Source organism: Staurois parvus, unplaced genomic scaffold, assembly GCF_062004578.1.
Source record: "Staurois parvus isolate SC_StPar_1 unplaced genomic scaffold, SC_StPar_1.0 ptg000004l, whole genome shotgun sequence".
Classification (NCBI taxonomy): Eukaryota; Metazoa; Chordata; class Amphibia; order Anura; family Ranidae; genus Staurois; species Staurois parvus.
Window position 1 is genome coordinate 3400138 of NW_028317800.1, and position 17040 is coordinate 3417177.

Genomic DNA, 17040 nt, shown 5'->3' on the forward strand with positions numbered 1-17040 from the left:
TTGAATTGCACAAGTGTGAAATGGAGAAGAAGGTGCCTACGGCCACACCACCCCGAATGCGCCCGATCTGATTTGACCTCGGAAGCTTTGCAGGGTTGGGCCTGGTTAATACTTGGATGGGTTGCCTTCCTTGGATTAGCAGGTGCTGTAGGCTTTTTCTTTTTTAATTATGAGGTTTACCCTTTTACGGTTGACAGAAAACAGGGTCTTCTTACCTGAATACACCAGTTTAGGAGGTTGTTTAGAGTTTATTAATGCTTGAAATCAAATATCATTTTTTATTTCTATTAAATGTAAGATGTTTCTATTATAGCTCAATGTTTGATGGCCATAATAAAGGGATTTCATCATAATTGCCCAGAAGTGTCTTTGATAGTACACCGAGTAATTATGTAATGTCTCTTCACTGCTTTTAGTCTGGTTGTATTGCACAACTGTACAATGGAGAAGATGTAGCCTACGGCCACACTACCCTAAATGCTCCTGATCTCATCTGATCTCAAAAGCTGAGCAGGGTTAGGCCTGGTTAGTACTTGGATTGGTCAACGCCTGGGAATACCAGGTGCTGTAGGCTTCTTTTCTTAGATTATAAATATTCGGGCAGCACAGTGGCTAAATGGTTAGCACGTTGGCCTGACAGTACTAGGTTCGTTGGGTCCAAGCCCAGCCATGCCACCACCTGCCTGGAGTTTGCATGTTCTCCCTGTGACTGCGTGGTTTTCCTCCGGGTACTCCGGTTTCCTCCCACACTCCAAAGACATGCTGGTAGGTTAATTGGCTCCTGTCTAAATTGTCCCTAGTATGTGTATATTTGAATGTGAGTTAGGAACTTTAGATTGTACGTCCCTTGAGGGTTAGGGACTGATGTGAATGTACAATATAAAGCGCTGCGTAAATTGACGGCGCTATATAAGTACCTGAAATAAATAAATAATGAAGGTATACCCTCTTACAGAGGACCGACAACTGGGCCTTCTTTCCTGAAAGCACCAGTTTCGGAATTTTGAAGAGTAGTTTAAGGCGTGGATACAAATGCCCCTTTTTAATGTATGGTAAATGTAAGATGTTAATATTCCAGCTAAATGTGTGACGGACATAAAGAAGGGATTTCATCATAATTGCCTAGAAGTTTTTATGATAGTGCACCGAGCAGTTATGTAATTCCACTATGTCTTTTCACTGCTCTTGGCCAGGTTGAATTGCACAAGTGTGAAATGGAGAAGAAGGTGCCTACGGCCACACCACCCCGAATGCGCCCGATCTGATTTGACCTCGGAAGCTTTGCAGGGTTGGGCCTGGTTAATACTTGGATGGGTTGCCTTCCTTGGATTAGCAGGTGCTGTAGGCTTTTTCTTTTTTAATTATGAGGTTTACCCTTTTACGGTTGACAGAAAACAGGGTCTTCTTACCTGAATACACCAGTTTAGGAGGTTGTTTAGAGTTTATTAATCCTTGAAATCAAATATAATTTTTTACTTATATTAAATGTAAGATGTTTCTATTATAGCTCAATGTTTGATGGCCATAATAAAGGGATTTCATCATAATTGCCCAGAAGTGTCTTTGATAGTACACCGAGTAATTATGTAATGTCTCTTCACTGCTTTTAGTCTGGTTGTATTGCACAACTGTACAATGGAGAAGATGTAGCCTACGGCCACACTACCCTGAATGCTCCTGATCTCATCTGATCTCAAAAGCTGAGCAGGGTTAGGCCTGGTTAGTACTTGGATTGGTCAACGCCTGGGAATACCAGGTGCTGTAGGCTTCTTTTCTTAGATTATAAATATTCGGGCAGCACAGTGGCTAAATGCTTAGCACGTTGGCCTGGCAGTACTAGGTTCGTTGGGTCGAAGCCCAGCCATGCCACCACCTGCCTGGAGTTTGCATGTTCTCCCTGTGACTGCGTGGTTTTCCTCCGGGTACTCCGGTTTCCTCCCACACTCCAAAGACATGCTGGTAGGTTAATTGGCTCCTGTCTAAATTGTCCCTAGTATGTGTATATATGAATGTGAGTTAGGAACTTTAGATTGTACGTCCCTTGAGGGTTAGGGACTGATGTGAATGTACAATATAAAGCGCTGCGTAAATTGACGGCGCTATATAAGTACCTGAAATAAATAAATAATGAAGGTATACCCTCTTACAGAGGACCGACAACTGGGCCTTCTTTCCTGAAAGCACCAGTTTCGGAATTTTTAAGAGTAGTTTAAGGCGTGGATTCAAATGCCCCTTTTTAATGTATGGTAAATGTAAGATGTTAATATTCCAGCTAAATGTGTGACGGACATAAAGAAGGGATTTCATCATAATTGCCTAGAAGTTTTTATGATAGTGCACCGAGCAGTTATGTAATTCCACTATGTCTTTTCACTGCTCTTGGCCAGGTTGAATTGCACAACTGTGAAATGGAGGATTAGATGCCTATGGCTACACCACCCCGAATGCCCCCGATCTGATTTGACCTCGGAAGCTTTGCAGGGTTGGGCCTGGTTAATACTTGGATGGGTTGCCTTCCTTGGATTAGCAGGTGCTGTAGGCTTTTTCTTTTTTAATTATGAGGTTTACCCTTTTACGGTTGACAGAAAACAGGGTCTTCTTACCTGAATACACCAGTTTAGGAGGTTGTTTAGAGTTTATTAATCCTTGATATCAAATATAATTTTTTATTTCTATTAAATGTAAGATGTTTCTATTATAGCTCAATGTTTGATGGCCATAATAAAGGGATTTCATCATAATTGCCCAGAAGTGTCTTTGATAGTACACCGAGTAATTATGTAATGTCTCTTCACTGCTTTTAGTCTGGTTGTATTGCACAACTGTACAATGGAGAAGATGTAGCCTACGGCCACACTACCCTGAATGCTCCTGATCTCATCTGATCTCAAAAGCTGAGCAGGGTTAGGCCTGGTTAGTACTTGGATTGGTCAACGCCTGGGAATACCAGGTGCTGTAGGCTTCTTTTCTTAGATTATAAATATTCGGGCAGCACAGTGGCTAAATGGTTAGCACGTTGGCCTGGCAGTACTAGGTTCGTTGGGTCGAAGCCCAGCCATGCCACCACCTGCCTGGAGTTTGCATGTTCTCCCTGTGACTGCGTGGTTTTCCTCCGGGTACTCCGGTTTCCTCCCACACTCCAAAGACATGCTGGTAGGTTAATTGGCTCCTGTCTAAATTGTCCTTAGTATGTGTATATATGAATGTGAGTTAGGAACTTTAGATTGTACGTCCCTTGAGGGTTAGGGACTGATGTGAATGTACAATATAAAGCGCTGCGTAAATTGACGGCGTTATATAAGTACCTGAAATAAATAAATAATGAAGGTATACCCTCTTACAGAGGACCGACAACTGGGCCTTCTTTCCTGAAAGCACCAGTTTCGGAATTTTTAAGAGTAGTTTAAGGTGTGGATACAAATGCCCCTTTTTAATGTATGGTAAATGTAAGATGTTAATATTCCAGCTAAATGTGTGACGGACATAAAGAAGGGATTTCATCATAATTGCCTAGAAGTTTTTATGATAGTGCACCGAGCAGTTATGTAATTCCACTATGTCTTTTCACTGCTCTTGGCCAGGTTGAATTGCACAACTGTGAAATGGAGAAGAAGGTGCCTACGGCCACACCACCCCGAATGCGCCTGATCTGATTTGACCTCGGAAGCTTTGCAGGGTTGGGCCTGGTTAATATTTGGATGGGTTGCCTTCCTTGGATTAGCAGGTGCTGTAGGCTTTTTCTTTTTTAATTATGAGGTTTACCCTTTTACGTTTGACAGAAAACAGGGTCTTCTTACCTGAATACACCAGTTTAGGAGGTTGTTTAGAGTTTATTAATGCTTGAAATCAAATATAATTTTTTATTTCTATTAAATGTAAGATGTTTCTATTATAGCTCAATGTGTGATGGCCATAATAAAGGGATTTCATCATAATTGCCCAGAAGTGTCTTGATAGTACACCGAGTAATTATGTAATGTCTCTTCACTGCTTTTAGTCTGGTTGTATTGCACAACTGTACAATGGAGAAGATGTAGCCTACGGCCACACTACCCTGAATGCTCCTGATCTCATCTGATCTCAAAAGCTGAGCAGGGTTAGGCCTGGTTAGTACTTGGATTGGTCAACGCCTGGGAATACCAGGTGCTGTAGGCTTCTTTTCTTAGATTATAAATATTCGGGCAGCACAGTGGCTAAATGGTTAGCACGTTGGCCTGGCAGTACTAGGTTCGTTGGGTCGAAGCCCAGCCATGCCACCACCTGCCTGGAGTTTGCATGTTCTCCCTGTGACTGCGTGGTTTTCTTCCGGGTACTCCGGTTTCCTCCCACACTCCAAAGACATGCTGGTAGGTTAATTGGCTCCTGTCTAAATTGTCCCTAGTATGTGTATATTTGAATGTGAGTTAGGAACTTTAGATTGTACGTCCCTTGAGGGTTGGGGACTGATGTGAATGTACAATATAAAGCGCTGCGTAAATTGACGGCGCTATATAAGTACCTGAAATAAATAAATAATGAAGGTATACCCTCTTACAGAGGACCGACAACTGGGCCTTCTTTCCTGAAAGCACCAGTTTCGGAATTTTTAAGAGTAGTTTAAGGCGTGGATACAAATGCCCCTTTTTAATGTATGGTAAATGTAAGATGTTAATATTCCAGCTAAATGTGTGACGGACATAAAGAAGGGATTTCATCATAATTGCCTAGAAGTTTTTATGATAGTGCACCGAGCAGTTATGTAATTCCACTATGTCTTTTCACTGCTCTTGGCCAGGTTGAATTGCACAAGTGTGAAATGGAGAAGAAGGTGCCTACGGCCACACCACCCCGAATGCGCCCGATCTGATTTGACCTCGGAAGCTTTGCAGGGTTGGGCCTGGTTAATACTTGGATGGGTTGCCTTCCTTGGATTAGCAGGTGCTGTAGGCTTTTTCTTTTTTAATTATGAGGTTTACCCTTTTACGGTTGACAGAAAACAGGGTCTTCTTACCTGAATACACCAGTTTAGGAGGTTGTTTAGAGTTTATTAATGCTTGAAATCAAATATCATTTTTTATTTCTATTAAATGTAAGATGTTTCTATTATAGCTCAATGTTTGATGGCCATAATAAAGGGATTTCATCATAATTGCCCAGAAGTGTCTTTGATAGTACACCGAGTAATTATGTAATGTCTCTTCCCTGCTTTTAGTCTGGTTGTATTGCACAACTGTACAATGGAGAAGATGTAGCCTACGGCCACACTACCCTGAATGCTCCTGATCTCATCTGATCTCAAAAGCTGAGCAGGGTTAGGCCTGGTTAGTACTTGGATTGGTCAACGCCTGGGAATACCAGGTGCTGTAGGCTTCTTTTCTTAGATTATAAATATTCGGGCAGCACAGTGGCTAAATGCTTAGCACGTTGGCCTGGCAGTACTAGGTTCGTTGGGTCGAAGCCCAGCCATGCCACCACCTGCCTGGAGTTTGCATGTTCTCCCTGTGACTGCGTGGTTTTCCTCCGGGTACTCCGGTTTCCTCCCACACTCCAAAGACATGCTGGTAGGTTAATTGGCTCCTGTCTAAATTGTCCCTAGTATGTGTATATATGAATGTGAGTTAGGAACTTTAGATTGTACGTCCCTTGAGGGTTAGAGACTGATGTGAATGTACAATATAAAGCGCTGCGTAAATTGACGGCGCTATATAAGTACCTGAAATAAATAAATAATGAAGGTATACCGTCTTACAGAGGACCGACAACTGGGCCTTCTGTCCTGAAAGCACCAGTTTCGGAATTTTTAAGAGTAGTTTAAGGTGTGGATACAAATGCCCCTTTTTAATGTATGGTAAATGTAAGATGTTAATATTCCAGCTAAATGTGTGACGGACATAAGGAAGGGATTTCATCATAATTGCCTAGAAGTTTTTATGATAGTGCACCGAGCAGTTATGTAATTCCACTATGTCTTTTCACTGCTCTTGGCCAGGTTGAATTGCACAACTGTGAAATGGAGAAGAAGGTGCCTACGGCCACACCACCCCGAATGCGCCCGATCTGATTTGACCTCGGAAGCTTTGCAGGGTTGGGCCTGGTTAATACTTGGATGGGTTGCCTTCCTTGGATTAGCAGGTGCTGTAGGCTTTTTTTTTTTTTAATTATGAGGTTTACCCTTTTACGGTTGACAGAAAACAGGGTCTTCTTACCTGAATACACCAGTTTAGGAGGTTGTTTAGAGTTTATTAATCCTTGAAATCAAATATCATTTTTTATTTCTATTAAATGTAAGATGTTTCTATTATAGCTCAATGTTTGATGGCCATAATAAAGGGATTTTATCATAATTGCCCAGAAGTGTCTTTGATAGTACACCGAGTAATTATGTAATGTCTCTTCACTGCTTTTAGTCTGGTTGTATTGCACAACTGTACAATGGAGAAGATGTAGCCTACGGCCACACTACCCTGGATGCTCCTGATCTCATCTGATCTCAAAAGCTGAGCAGGGTTAGGCCTGGTTAATACTTGGATTGGTCAACGCCTGGGAATACCAGGTGCTGTAGGCTTCTTTTCTTAGATTATAAATATTCGGGCAGCACAGTGGCTATATGGGTAGCACGTTGGCCTGGCAGTTCCTGGTTCGTTGGGTCGAAGCCCAGCCATGCCACCACCTGCCTGGAGTTTGCATGTTCTCCCTGTGACTGCGTGGTTTTCCTCCGGGTACTCCGGTTTCCTCCCACACTCCAAAGACATGCTGGTAGGTTAATTGGCTCCTGTCTAAATTGTCCCTAGTATGTGTATATATGAATGTGAGTTAGGAACTTTAGATTGTACGTCCCTTGAGGGTTAGGGACTGATGTGAATGTACAATATAAAGCGCTGCGTAAATAGACGGCGCTATATAAGTACCTGAAATAAATAAATAATTAAGGTATACCCTCTTACAGAGGACCGACAACTGGGCCTTCTGTCCTGAAAGCACCAGTTTCGGAATTTTTAAGAGTAGTTTAAGGTGTGGATACAAATGCCCCTTTTTAATGTATGGTAAATGTAAGATGTTAATATTACAGCTAAATGTGTGACGGACATAAAGAAGGGATTTCATCATAATTGCCTAGAAGTTTTTATGATAGTGCACCGAGCAGTTATGTAATTCCACTATGTCTTTTCACTGCTCTTGGCCATGTTGAATTGCACAAGTGTGAAATGGAGAAGAAGGTGCCTACGGCCACACCACCCCGAATGCGCCCGATCTGATTTGACCTCGGAAGCTTTGCAGGGTTGGGCCTGGTTAATACTTGGATGGGTTGCCTTCCTTGGATTAGCAGGTGCTGTAGGCTTTTTCTTTTTTAATTATGAGGTTTACCCTTTTACGGTTGACAGAAAACAGGGTCTTCTTACCTGAATACACCAGTTTAGGAGGTTGTTTAGAGTTTATTAATGCTTGAAATCAAATATCATTTTTTATTTCTATTAAATGTAAGATGTTTCTATTATAGCTCAATGTTTGATGGCCATAATAAAGGGATTTCATCATAATTGCCCAGAAGTGTCTTTGATAGTACACCGAGTAATTATGTAATGTCTCTTCCCTGCTTTTAGTCTGGTTGTATTGCACAACTGTACAATGGAGAAGATGTAGCCTACGGCCACACTACCCTGAATGCTCCTGATCTCATCTGATCTCATCTGATCTCAAAAGCTGAGCAGGGTTAGGCCTGGTTAGTACTTGGATTGGTCAACGCCTGGGAATACCAGGTGCTGTAGGCTTCTTTTCTTAGATTATAAATATTCGGGCAGCACAGTGGCTATATGGGTAGCACGTTGGCCTGGCAGTTCCTGGTTCGTTGGGTCGAAGCCCAGCCATGCCACCACCTGCCTGGAGTTTGCATGTTCTCCCTGTGACTGCGTGGTTTTCCTCCGGGTACTCCGGTTTCCTCCCACACTCCAAAGACATGCTGGTAGGTTAATTGGCTCCTGTCTAAATTGTCCCTAGTATGTGTATATATGAATGTGATTTAGGAACTTTAGATTGTACGTCCCTTGAGGGTTAGGGACTGATGTGAATGTACAATATAAAGCGCTGCGTAAATTGACGGCGCTATATAAGTACCTGAAATAAATAAATAATGAAGGTATACCCTCTTACAGAGGACCGACAACTGGGCCTTCTTTCCTGAAAGCACCAGTTTCGGAATTTTTAAGAGTAGTTTAAGGCGTGGATACAAATGCCCCTTTTTAATGTATGGTAAATGTAAGATGTTAATATTCCAGCTAAATGTGTGACGGACATAAAGAAGGGATTTCATCATAATTGCCTAGAAGTTTTTATGATAGTGCACCGAGCAGTTATGTAATTCCACTATGTCTTTTCACTGCTCTTGGCCAGGTTGAATTGCACAACTGTGAAATGGAGAAGAAGGTGCCTACGGCCACACCACCCCAAATGCGCCCGATCTGATTTGACCTCGGAAGCTTTGCAGGGTTGGGCCTGGTTAATACTTGGATGGGTTGCCTTCCTTGGATTAGCAGGTGCTGTAGGCTTTTTCTTTTTTAATTATGAGGTTTACCCTTTTACGTTTGACAGAAAACAGGGTCTTCTTACCTGAATACACCAGTTTAGGAGGTTGTTTAGAGTTTATTAATCCTTGAAATCAAATATTTTTTATTTCTATTAAATGTAAGATGTTTCTATTATAGCTCAATGTGTGATGGCCATAATAAAGGGATTTCATCATAATTGCCCAGAAGTGTCTTTGATAGTACACCGAGTATTTATGTAATGTCTCTTCTCTGCTTTTAGTCTGGTTGTGTTGCACAACTGTACAATGGAGAAGATGTAGCCTACGGCCACCCTACCCTGAATGCTCCTGATCTCATCTGATCTCAAAAGCTGAGCAGGGTTAGGCCTGGTTAGTACTTGGATTGGTCAACGCCTGGGAATACCAGGTGCTGTAGGCTTCTTTTCTTAGATTATAAATATTCGGGCAGCACAGTGGCTATATGGGTAGCACGTTGGCCTGGCAGTTCCTGGTTCGTTGGGTCGAAGCCCAGCCATGCCACCACCTGCCTGGAGTTTGCATGTTCTCCCTGTGACTGCGTGGTTTTCCTCCGGGTACTCCGGTTTCCTCCCACACTCCAAAGACATGCTGGTAGGTTAATTGGCTCCTGTCTAAATTGTCCCTAGTATGTGTATATATGAATGTGAGTTAGGAACTTTAGATTGTACGTCCCTTGAGGGTTAGAGACTGATGTGAATGTACAATATAAAGCGCTGCGTAAATTGACGGCGTTATATAAGTACCTGAAATAAATAAATAATGAAGGTATACCCTCTTACAGAGGACCGACAACTGGGCCTTCTGTCCTGAAAGCACCAGTTTCGGAATTTTTAAGAGTAGTTTAAGGTGTGGATACAAATGCCCCTTTTTAATGTATGGTAAATGTAAGATGTTAATATTCCAGCTAAATGTGTGACGGACATAAAGAAGGGATTTCATCATAATTGCCTAGAAGTTTTTATGATAGTGCACCGAGCAGTTATGTAATTCCACTATGTCTTTTCACTGCTCTTGGCCAGGTTGAATTGCACAAGTGTGAAATGGAGAAGAAGGTGCCTACGGCCACACCACCCCAAATGCGCCCGATTTGATTTGACCTCGGAAGCTTTGCAGGGTTGGGCCTGGTTAATATTTGGATGGGTTGCCTTCCTTGGATTAGCAGGTGCTGTAGGCTTTTTCTTTTTTAATTATGAGGTTTACCCTTTTACGTTTGACAGAAAACAGGGTCTTCTTACCTGAATACACCAGTTTAGGAGGTTGTTTAGAGTTTATTAATGCTTGAAATCAAATATAATTTTTTATTTCTATTAAATGTAAGATGTTTCTATTATAGCTCAATGTTTGATGGCCATAATAAAGGGATTTCATCATAATTGCCCAGAAGTGTCTTGATAGTACACCGAGTAATTATGTAATGTCTCTTCACTGCTTTTAGTCTGGTTGTATTGCACAACTGTACAATGGAGAAGATGTAGCCTACGGCCACACTACCCTGAATGCTCCTGATCTCATCTGATCTCAAAAGCTGAGCAGGGTTAGGCCTGGTTAGTACTTGGATTGGTCAACGCCTGGGAATACCAGGTGCTGTAGGCTTCTTTTCTTAGATTATAAATATTCGGGCAGCACAGTGGCTAAATGGTTAGCACGTTGGCCTGGCAGTACTAGGTTCGTTGGGTCCAAGCCCAGCCATGCCACCACCTGCCTGGAGTTTGCATGTTCTCCCTGTGACTGCGTGGTTTTCCTCCGGGTACTCCGGTTTCCTCCCACACTCCAAAGACATGCTGGTAGGTTAATTGGCTCCTGTCTAAATTGTCCCTAGTATGTGTATATTTGAATGTGAGTTAGGAACTTTAGATTGTACGTCCCTTGAGGGTTAGGGACTGATGTGAATGTACAATATAAAGCGCTGCGTAAATTGACGGCGCTATATAAGTACCTGAAATAAATAAATAATGAAGGTATACCCTCTTACAGAGGACCGACAACTGGGCCTTCTTTCCTGAAAGCACCAGTTTCGGAATTTTTAAGAGTAGTTTAAGGCGTGGATACAAATGCCCCTTTTTAATGTATGGTAAATGTAAGATGTTAATATTCCAGCTAAATGTGTGACGGACATAAAGAAGGGATTTCATCATAATTGCCTAGAAGTTTTTATGATAGTGCACCGAGCAGTTATGTAATTCCACTATGTCTTTTCACTGCTCTTGGCCAGGTTGAATTGCACAAGTGTGAAATGGAGAAGAAGGTGCCTACGGCCACACCACCCCGAATGCGCCCGATCTGATTTGACCTCGGAAGCTTTGCAGGGTTGGGCCTGGTTAATACTTGGATGGGTTGCCTTCCTTGGATTAGCAGGTGCTGTAGGCTTTTTCTTTTTTAATTATGAGGTTTACCCTTTTACGGTTGACAGAAAACAGGGTCTTCTTACCTGAATACACCAGTTTAGGAGGTTGTTTAGAGTTTATTAATGCTTGAAATCAAATATCATTTTTTATTTTTATTAAATGTAAGATGTTTCTATTATAGCTCAATGTTTGATGGCCATAATAAAGGGATTTCATCATAATTGCCCAGAAGTGTCTTTGATAGTACACCGAGTAATTATGTAATGTCTCTTCCCTGCTTTTAGTCTGGTTGTATTGCACAACTGTACAATGGAGAAGATGTAGCCTACGGCCACACTACCCTGAATGCTCCTGATCTCATCTGATCTCAAAAGCTGAGCAGGGTTAGGCCTGGTTAGTACTTGGATTGGTCAACGCCTGGGAATACCAGGTGCTGTAGGCTTCTTTTCTTAGATTATAAATATTCGGGCAGGACAGTGGCTATATGGGTAGCACGTTGGCCTGGCAGTTCCTGGTTCGTTGGGTCGAAGCCCAGCCATGCCACCACCTGCCTGGAGTTTGCATGTTCTCCCTGTGACTGCGTGGTTTTCCTCCGGGTACTCCGGTTTCCTCCCACACTCCAAAGACATGCTGGTAGGTTAATTGGCTCCTGTCTAAATTGTCCCTAGTATGTGTATATATGAATGTGAGTTAGGAACTTTAGATTGTACATCCCTTGAGGGTTAGGGACTGATGTGAATGTACAATATAAAGCGCTGCGTAAATTGACGGCGCTATATAAGTACCTGAAATAAATAAATAATGAAGGTATACCCTCTTACAGAGGACCGACAACTGGGCCTTCTGTCCTGAAAGCACCAGTTTCGGAATTTTTAAGAGTAGTTTAAGGTGTGGATACAAATGCCCCTTTTTAATGTATGGTAAATGTAAGATGTTCATATTCCAGCTAAATGTGTGACGGACATAAAGAAGGGATTTCATCATAATTGCCTAGAAGTTTTTATGATAGTGCACCGAGCAGTTATGTAATTCCACTATGTCTTTTCACTGCTCTTGGCCAGGTTGAATTGCACAAGTGTGAAATGGAGAAGAAGGTGCCTACGGCCACACCACCCCAAATGCGCCCGATTTGATTTGACCTCGGAAGCTTTGCAGGGTTGGGCCTGGTTAATACTTGGATGGGTTGCCTTCCTTGGATTAGCAGGTGCTGTAGGCTTTTTCTTTTTTAATTATGAGGTTTACCCTTTTACGTTTGACAGAAAACAGGGTCTTCTTACCTGAATACACCAGTTTAGTAGGTTGTTTAGAGTTTATTAATCCTTGAAATCAAATATAATTTTTTATTTCTATTAAATGTAAGATGTTTCTATTATAGTTCAATGTTTGATGGCCATAATAAAGGGATTTCATCATAATTGCCCAGAAGTGTCTTGATAGTACACCGAGTAATTATGTAATGTCTCTTCACTGCTTTTAGTCTGGTTGTATTGCACAACTGTACAATGGAGAAGATGTAGCCTACGGCCACACTACCCTGAATGCTCCTGATCTCATCTGATCTCAAAAGCTGAGCAGGGTTAGGCCTGGTTAGTACTTGGATTGGTCAACGCCTGGGAATACCAGGTGCTGTAGGCTTCTTTTCTTAGATTATAAATATTCGGGCAGCACAGTGGCTAAATGGTTAGCACGTTGGCCTGGCAGTACTAGGTTCGTTGGGTCGAAGCCCAGCCATGCCACCACCTGCCTGGAGTTTGCATGTTCTCCCTGTGACTGCGTGGTTTTCCTCCGGGTACTCCGGTTTCCTCCCACACTCCAAAGACATGCTGGTAGGTTAATTGGCTCCTGTCTAAATTGTCCCTAGTATGTGTATATTTGAATGTGAGTTAGGAACTTTAGATTGTACGTCCCTTGAGGGTTAGGGACTGATGTGAATGTACAATATAAAGCGCTGCGTAAATTGACGGCGCTATATAAGTACCTGAAATAAATAAATAATGAAGGTATACCCTCTTACAGAGGACCGACAACTGGGCCTTCTTTCCTGAAAGCACCAGTTTCGGAATTTTTAAGAGTAGTTTAAGGCGTGGATACAAATGCCCCTTTTTAATGTATGGTAAATGTAAGATGTTAATATTCCAGCTAAATGTGTGACGGACATAAAGAAGGGATTTCATCATAATTGCCTAGAAGTTTTTATGATAGTGCACCGAGCAGTTATGTAATTCCACTATGTCTTTTCACTGCTCTTGGCCAGGTTGAATTGCACAACTGTGAAATGGAGAAGAAGGTGCCTACGGCCACACCAACCCCAATGCGCCCGATCTGATTTGACCTCGGAAGCTTTGCAGGGTTGGGCCTGGTTAATACTTGGATGGGTTGCCTTCCTTGGATTAGCAGGTGCTGTAGGCTTTTTCTTTTTTAATTATGAGGTTTACCCTTTTACGGTTGACAGAAAACAGGGTCTTCTTACCTGAATACACCAGTTTAGGAGGTTGTTTAGAGTTTATTAATGCTTGAAATCAAATATCATTTTTTATTTCTATTAAATGTAAGATGTTTCTATTATAGCTCAATGTTTGATGGCCATAATAAAGGGATTTCATCATAATTGCCCAGAAGTGTCTTTGATAGTACACCGAGTAATTATGTAATGTCTCTTCCCTGCTTTTAGTCTGGTTGTATTGCACAACTGTACAATGGAGAAGATGTAGCCTACGGCCACACTACCCTGAATGCTCCTGATCTCATCTGATCTCAAAAGCTGAGCAGGGTTAGGCCTGGTTAGTACTTGGATTGGTCAACGCCTGGGAATACCAGGTGCTGTAGGCTTCTTTTCTTAGATTATAAATATTCGGGCAGCACAGTGGCTATATGGGTAGCACGTTGGCCTGGCAGTTCCTGGTTCGTTGGGTCGAAGCCCAGCCATGCCACCACCTGCCTGGAGTTTGCATGTTCTCCCTGTGACTGCGTGGTTTTCCTCCGGGTACTCCGGTTTCCTCCCACACTCCAAAGACATGCTGGTAGGTTAATTGGCTCCTGTCTAAATTGTCCCTAGTATGTGTATATATGAATGTGAGTTAGGAACTTTAGATTGTACGTCCCTTGAGGGTTAGGGACTGATGTGAATGTACAATATAAAGCGCTGCGTAAATTGACGGCGCTATATAAGTACCTGAAATAAATAAATAATGAAGGTATACCCTCTTACAGAGGACCGACAACTGGGCCTTCTTTCCTGAAAGCACCAGTTTCGGAATTTTTAAGAGTAGTTTAAGGCGTGGATACAAATGCCCCTTTTTAATGTATGGTAAATGTAAGATGTTAATATTCCAGCTAAATGTGTGACGGACATAAAGAAGGGATTTCATCATAATTGCCTAGAAGTTTTTATGATAGTGCACCGAGCAGTTATGTAATTCCACTATGTCTTTTCACTGCTCTTGGCCAGGTTGAATTGCACAAGTGTGAAATGGAGAAGAAGGTGCCTACGGCCACACCACCCCGAATGCGCCCGATCTGATTTGACCTCGGAAGCTTTGCAGGGTTGGGCCTGGTTAATACTTGGATGGGTTGCCTTCCTTGGATTAGCAGGTGCTGTAGGCTTTTTCTTTTTTAATTATGAGGTTTACCCTTTTACGGTTGACAGAAAACAGGGTCTTCTTACCTGAATTCACCAGTTTAGGAGGTTGTTTAGAGTTTATTAATGCTTGAAATCAAATATCATTTTTTATTTCTAATAAATGTAAGATGTTTCTATTATAGCTCAATGTTTGATGGCCATAATAAAGGGATTTCATCATAATTGCCCAGAAGTGTCTTTGATAGTACACCGAGTAATTATGTAATGTCTCTTCACTGCTTTTAGTCTGGTTGTATTGCACAACTGTACAATGGAGAAGATGTAGCCTACGGCCACACTACCCTGAATGCTCCTGATCTCATCTGATCTCAAAAGCTGAGCAGGGTTAGGCCTGGTTAGTACTTGGATTGGTCAACGCCTGGGAATACCAGGTGCTGTAGGCTTCTTTTCTTAGATTATAAATATTCGGGCAGCACAGTGGCTAAATGGTTAGCACGTTGGCCTGGCAGTACTAGGTTCGTTGGGTCGAAGCCCAGCCATGCCACCACCTGCCTGGAGTTTGCATGTTCTCCCTGTGACTGCGTGGTTTTCCTCCGGGTACTCCGGTTTCCTCCCACACTCCAAAGACATGCTGGTAGGTTAATTGGCTCCTGTCTAAATTGTCCCTAGTATGTGTATATATGAATGTGAGTTAGGAACTTTAGATTGTACGTCCCTTGAGGGTTAGGGACTGATGTGAATGTACAATATAAAGCGCTGCGTAAATTGACGGCGCTATGTAAGTACCTGAAATAAATAAATAATGAAGGTATACCCTCTTACAGAGGACCGACAACTGGGCCTTCTTTCCTGAAAGCACCAGTTTCGGAATTTTGAAGAGTAGTTTAAGGCGTGGATACAAATGCCCCTTTTTAATGTATGGTAAATGTAAGATGTTAATATTCCAGCTAAATGTGTGACGGACATAAAGAAGGGATTTCATCATAATTGCCTAGAAGTTTTTATGATAGTGCACCGAGCAGTTATGTAATTCCACTATGTCTTTTCACTGCTCTTGGCCAGGTTGAATTGCACAAGTGTGAAATGGAGAAGAAGGTGCCTACGGCCACACCACCCCGAATGCGCCCGATCTGATTTGACCTCGGAAGCTTTGCAGGGTTGGGCCTGGTTAATACTTGGATGGGTTGCCTTCCTTGGATTAGCAGGTGCTGTAGGCTTTTTCTTTTTTAATTATGAGGTTTACCCTTTTACGGTTGACAGAAAACAGGGTCTTCTTACCTGAATACACCAGTTTAGGAGGTTGTTTAGAGTTTATTAATGCTTGAAATCAAATATCATTTTTTATTTCTATTAAATGTAAGATGTTTCTATTATAGCTCAATGTTTGATGGCCATAATAAAGGGATTTCATCATAATTGCCCAGAAGTGTCTTTGATAGTACACCGAGTAATTATGTAATGTCTCTTCCCTGCTTTTAGTCTGGTTGTATTGCACAACTGTACAATGGAGAAGATGTAGCCTACGGCCACACTACCCTGAATGCTCCTGATCTCATCTGATCTCAAAAGCTGAGCAGGGTTAGGCCTGGTTAGTACTTGGATTGGTCAACGCCTGGGAATACCAGGTGCTGTAGGCTTCTTTTCTTAGATTATAAATATTCGGGCAGCACAGTGGCTATATGGGTAGCACGTTGGCCTGGCAGTTCCTGGTTCGTTGGGTCGAAGCCCAGCCATGCCACCACCTGCCTGGAGTTTGCATGTTCTCCCTGTGACTGCGTGGTTTTCCTCCGGGTACTCCGGTTTCCTCCCACACTCCAAAGACATGCTGGTAGGTTAATTGGCTCCTGTCTAAATTGTCCCTAGTATGTGTATATATGAATGTGAGTTAGGAACTTTAGATTGTACGTCCCTTGAGGGTTAGGGACTGATGTGAATGTACAATATAAAGCGCTGCGTAAATTGACGGCGCTATATAAGTACCTGAAATAAATAAATAATGAAGGTAATACCCTCTTACAGAGGACCGACAACTGGGCCTTCTTTCCTGAAAGCACCAGTTTTGGAATTTTTAAGAGTAGTTTAAGGCATGGATACAAATGCCCCTTTTTAATGTATGGTAAATGTAAGATGTTAATATTCCAGCTAAATGTGTGACGGACATAAAGAAGGGATTTCATCATAATTGCCTAGAAGTTTTTATGATAGTGCACCGAGCAGTTATGTAATTCCACTATGTCTTTTCACTGCTCTTGGCCAGGTTGAATTGCACAACTGTGAAATGGAGAAGAAGGTGCCTACGGCCACACCAACCCCAATGCGCCCGATCTGATTTGACCTCGGAAGCTTTGCAGGGTTGGGCCTGGTTAATACTTGGATGGGTTGCCTTCCTTGGATTAGCAGGTGCTGTAGGCTTTTTCTTTTTTAATTATGAGGTTTACCCTTTTACGGTTGACAGAAAACAGGGTCTTCTTACCTGAATACACCAGTTTAGGAGGTTGTTTAGAGTTTATTAATCCATGAAATCAAATATCATTTTTTATTTCTATTAAATGTAAGATGTTTCTATTATAGCTCAA

At 42.2% G+C, this 17040-nt stretch overlaps 14 pseudogenes; all 14 read left to right on the forward strand.

The window, feature by feature from the left end:
• The first annotated feature begins 455 nt into the window (after positions 1–455).
• On the forward strand, positions 456–574 carry LOC149474570 (5S ribosomal RNA; annotated as a pseudogene).
• A 1075-nt stretch (positions 575–1649) lies between these two features.
• LOC149474571 (5S ribosomal RNA) lies at positions 1650–1768 on the forward strand (annotated as a pseudogene).
• Positions 1769–2843: 1075 nt separating this feature from the next.
• On the forward strand, positions 2844–2962 carry LOC149474572 (5S ribosomal RNA; annotated as a pseudogene).
• Positions 2963–4036: 1074 nt separating this feature from the next.
• Positions 4037–4155, forward strand: LOC149474573 (5S ribosomal RNA; annotated as a pseudogene).
• A 1075-nt stretch (positions 4156–5230) lies between these two features.
• LOC149474574 (5S ribosomal RNA) lies at positions 5231–5349 on the forward strand (annotated as a pseudogene).
• A 1076-nt stretch (positions 5350–6425) lies between these two features.
• LOC149474575 (5S ribosomal RNA) lies at positions 6426–6544 on the forward strand (annotated as a pseudogene).
• A 1075-nt stretch (positions 6545–7619) lies between these two features.
• LOC149474576 (5S ribosomal RNA) lies at positions 7620–7748 on the forward strand (annotated as a pseudogene).
• Positions 7749–8820: 1072 nt separating this feature from the next.
• Positions 8821–8939, forward strand: LOC149474577 (5S ribosomal RNA; annotated as a pseudogene).
• Positions 8940–10013: 1074 nt separating this feature from the next.
• On the forward strand, positions 10014–10132 carry LOC149474578 (5S ribosomal RNA; annotated as a pseudogene).
• A 1075-nt stretch (positions 10133–11207) lies between these two features.
• On the forward strand, positions 11208–11326 carry LOC149474579 (5S ribosomal RNA; annotated as a pseudogene).
• Positions 11327–12400: 1074 nt separating this feature from the next.
• LOC149474580 (5S ribosomal RNA) lies at positions 12401–12519 on the forward strand (annotated as a pseudogene).
• Positions 12520–13594: 1075 nt separating this feature from the next.
• On the forward strand, positions 13595–13713 carry LOC149474581 (5S ribosomal RNA; annotated as a pseudogene).
• Positions 13714–14788: 1075 nt separating this feature from the next.
• Positions 14789–14907, forward strand: LOC149474582 (5S ribosomal RNA; annotated as a pseudogene).
• Positions 14908–15982: 1075 nt separating this feature from the next.
• On the forward strand, positions 15983–16101 carry LOC149474583 (5S ribosomal RNA; annotated as a pseudogene).
• Positions 16102–17040: the final 939 nt, after the last annotated feature.